This window comes from Physcomitrium patens, chromosome 3 (assembly GCF_059467195.1).
Source record: "Physcomitrium patens ecotype Gransden chromosome 3, ASM5946719v1, whole genome shotgun sequence".
Lineage (NCBI taxonomy): Eukaryota > Viridiplantae > Streptophyta > Bryopsida > Funariales > Funariaceae > Physcomitrium > Physcomitrium patens.
Window position 1 is genome coordinate 18,891,052 of NC_143412.1, and position 4,749 is coordinate 18,895,800.

A 4,749-nucleotide genomic window follows, 5' to 3' on the forward strand; every position below is an offset into this window, starting at 1 on the left:
AATCAATTGTTACATGCAATGGCTTCAGCAATGAATTGTTCTAATGATTTTTCCTTTGGCATTGTTAGTAAGAAGTCTTTGAAACTATCCTTCAACCCATATCAAAATTGATTGATAAGGGCTTTTCTATTCTAGTCCATGTTACAAGAAAGATTTTGGAATTCAATAGCATATATGATAGCTAACCGTGATCCTTGCTGTAAAAATAAGAATTTGATTTCTATTACTCTTTTTTTTATCACTTTCTCCAAATATGGTTCTAAATACTTCTAGGAATGAATTCAAAACATAAAAGAATCTCAAATCTTTTTCCATTGAAGGTGCAAATCAAGAGAGAGCACTTCTTGATAGAAGTGCCTTTACAAATCTGACTTGAGTAAATCCATCGAGATATTGGAAAAGTTGCTATCTTAAATAGAGCTTGAGTTATTATAAAAATCTTTGAAATTTTGATTTTGTTTCATCAAACTTCTCAAGCATATTAATCCTTGTTCCCATCATACTTGTAGAAGAAAAATTCTCTAGATTTGGTTATGAAGTCAATCTATTTGTTTCTTTTAACTATATAACTTCTTATTGTAGACTCTGAACTTCTTCCATCGGCATAGGCATAGTACCTCCATAAATCACATTGGAAATACGTAAAATTTCCACTCTTAAAGTGTTGAAAAATTCATGAAGATCTATAATAGTTAAAAATCTATTCTCACTTTCACTAAGAATAGCATCCACAATCTTTTCTCCTATAGACAATTCAAACAAATTTAAAAAATTAAATTAGAGAAAGATAATCTGCAACCACTAATAAAAAAATTCACAAAGAGGGATAATTCACTCTCTTTAAGAAAAAGATCACAATTAAAATAAATAAATAAATAAATAAATAAATAAATGTTTAAAGGTGGATAGTCCACAACCTCCAAAATACAACAATAGAAGTGGAATAATCTACACACTTCTAAAACAAGACAAAAACAGTAAGTTAGCACTCTTATCAAATTATCAAAGACATGAATCTAGAGAAAAAAAAATCTTTAATATACTAATGTATCACTGAAAGGAACTAGAAAGTTACTCAAAGATGATATAATATTAAACTAGAATGGCTATTGCCAAAAACAAGAAGACTAAAAAGTCTTAGAACAAGACTAAAGACTAGAAAGGCATTGACAAGAATGAAGAAGACTTCACTCTTGCCTCCATGTATACTCTTAACTAGAAGCTATGTGGCAATGTCCTATAGGACCTCTAAAACTTATTGACTTTATAAGACACGTATATTAACTTGCAAGGCAAGTTTTCTATATGTGACTACATAATTAGCTTATTTTACAAGCTATCAACTTGCAATTAACTTGTTGACTAAGTTTTTAACCTATCAATCAACTACAAACATATGTAAAGTCAAAGCAGCATCTATGAAGTTTCTAAAAAGCTTCTCAAGAAGGTCTTATGAAATTAATCTAATTTTATTTATTTTTATCTATTCCTACTTAATCATATAGGTATTTACTAGAGTACCTATGTATGTCTATGATACTTCGTCCATAGATGTAGGAATAATATCTCCATGATTCATATTAAAAATATATGAGATTTTTATCCTAAAAATATTTATAAGCTTGTAAAGATCTATAATAGTTACAAATCTATTTTTATTTTTTTCAATAATAGCATCTATAATTTTTTCTTCTATAGGAAATTTAAACAGATTCAAAAAATTAAATTAGAGGAAGATAATTCATAACTTCTAATATCAAATAAAAATTATTATAAAAAAATAATTTCTCTCTTTAAAAAAAGAAATCAATGTTGAAAAACTATAAGTTAATTTAAAGCTGGGTAGTCTATAACCTTCAAAAACACAAATAAAAGCCGAATAATCCACTCACTTTTAAAATAAAATAAATTAAAAAAAAAAAAAAAAAAAAAAAAAAAAAAAAAAATGAATTAAGATTCTTATCAAAATATCAAAGACATAAATCTCAAGGACATAAATCAAGTGATAAAAGATCAACACTTTCTTTTATCACTTGAAAAGACTTAAGAATCACTTAAAGATGATATAATATTAAACTAAAATGGCTATTACAAAAGACAGGAATACTACCAAGTCTTGAAACAAGATTAAGGACTAGAAAGATGTTGACAAGAATTAAAAAAGTTTCACTCTTGTTTCGATATATATATATATATATATTTAATTTAACTAGAAGCTATATAGTGATGTTCTATAGGACCTCTAACATGTGTTGACTTTGCATGATACATGTTTTAACTTGCAAGGCAAGTTTCCTATATGTGCTCCACATTGTTAACTTGTATCACAAGCTACCAACACATGCAACATATGGCTAGCTTGTTGGCGAAGTTTCTAATCTATCAATCAACTTAAAACATGTATAAAGTTAAATATATATCTAAAAAATTTTGCCACAAGATATTAGCAAATCTACCTATATTTACTTTTTATCTAACACTTCTTAAATAGATAAATATATATATATATATATATAGCCATCAAACTTAGGTTATTTTTCTGTAGCAAGTTTGCTTGAAGCCATGTTTCTTTGAAGACAAAAAGAAGATTTGTTTGTATTCCAACTTTCTATATAGAGTGTCTTCTATAGAGCCTTCTTTTTTTGTCTTTGTTTTAGTGTTTTTCTAAGTTTTTTATTATAAAACTTTCTCAAAGCTTCACTTTGATAACTTATCAGAAGTAATTTGAGGGTTTTAGAGAGAATGTAATAATCAAATTAATTGTTAAAATGGGTGTACATAGTTTTTACCATATCAAGAGAGGAGCGTCCGATTAAGTAGCATCTCCTTGACAAGCTGCAACGTTTCACTCTAATTCAGTTCGTTAAGTTTGGTTACTGTTTGTTTGTGATTGTTTCCAACACAATAGAAAACAAGATTATACATTCAGTGAAAGAACATGACCGAGTGCACACCCTCAACAGAACATCGCAATATTGACTAAGACGGCATGGCGTTGCAGAACTGATACAAGTTTCTAGAGTTGACCTTCAAAAGTTGTATTGAAAGATATTCGAATCATGTAATAAAATCAGTAGCAATGGACGCTCATCTATCCTTCGGACACAAAAAACCAGTTCAATCGACGAAGAAGTTATCGGCAAGCAATTTGGGATAAGGTTAAGGCTCCTGACTGCACCGCTGGCCCCATTGATCTCAGGGTTTATTTCTACTGCTTTCAGAGCACATGGAGAAAGATGGCAGTGAGATGAGCTCAGCTTATGTGCAAAGAGTAACAGGCATTCCAACATCTTGCTAGTGCTGAGCTTGTGATCGCTTCTTAACCCAATAACAAGCACTAACGTGAGAACTGAAAGCTACGCGACCCTCAAAATTCGCCTTTCTCCGCCAGAGGCATCAAGAAATGAAACAACACTCGAATGTAATTCAACACTGCTTGCCCGAGATTTTCATCCTTGCAACGATTATCAAATATTCTCAGTTTCGTCCCATCATTTGTGAATGATACAAGCTTGGAAACCCTAAGATGAAATTCCGAAAGCTGACTGCACTCTATTCACAACGTCTCTTGAGTACTGCAATCAAAGAATTTCATCGAGCTATAATTCTACGAAACGAAGGAGGAAATTTGATTGAATCTCTGTCAGAGGTATACGTGGACAACAGTTACAGAATTGTGAGATAAAGGAGGTCCTCCACAAGCAGTTTATCACTAGTTAGAATATGCAATAAAATTTCGCACCACTGTCGAATGCAAGGAAACTAATTGGCCACAAGAGAAATTGAGAATCCACATAGTCGCACAATCAAAGCAGGATGTCACATCGGGACCTGAATGGTGTTCGGAAGAAACAACCTCAGGGTGACGTGAAACAATCCCACAACGTACAGCTCCCCCTTCGACATCTCTTTCCCCGCAACTACCTACAAACTACACGAACAGTTTGCAATCCAGGATTCATAGAACCAGGCAAGCCGTGAAAAACACGGAAGAATCTCAAGGGGCGATCGGAGGTGGTTGAAAAACAGAATGTCGGAGACTGAGGACCAAATTCAGCAAACAGATCTTTCACACGTTCAGAAACAGAACAAAGCCAAAAGCGCTTCGTGGCCTCATCCACGTCCGTGGATTGACGAAAAGCACGGCAAAATATGGAAGTGAGTAACTACGCATCCAGAAAGCCTCGAGGTGGGAGAGATTGCTTAAAATACTTGCAATCGTCACGACACAGAATGCGGCCCAATCACAGAGAGGAAGTCGCCTGTGGCAACTGAGAATTATGAAGACACTTGATCGAACCACCACTAAGTTACTCACACACGCGCAGTGGTTCTCAGCCCTGGCATGGTTGGATTGCAAAGCATGAGATCCTGCGTCACGACAATCTGTGATCTGTCAGAACGGGACAGGAATTGTGTGTATCGCGGTACGAGCCGACACCGCTGCTTCGACCTGGCCCATGTTCAGGGAGAAGGAGGATGGTTCTCCCGCCAAAAGGGTCCACATCGCGCGGGAAGAAAGTTAATTAATTAATTAAATAAAAGTTGGAAGCCGAGCCTACTCGGCTTCCGTTTAGAAATTCCTAGTACGCGATTCGTCATCGAATAGATGAATGATTTTCGTCCTATGTGGTTCTCATTCATTCGGCCCTTGTGTTGAACCTCGTCTATTTTGGACCTTCCCCTGATGATAGGGGCATTAATGTGGGAATTATTCCCCTGCTCTGAGCTAAATCCATGGCATAATCC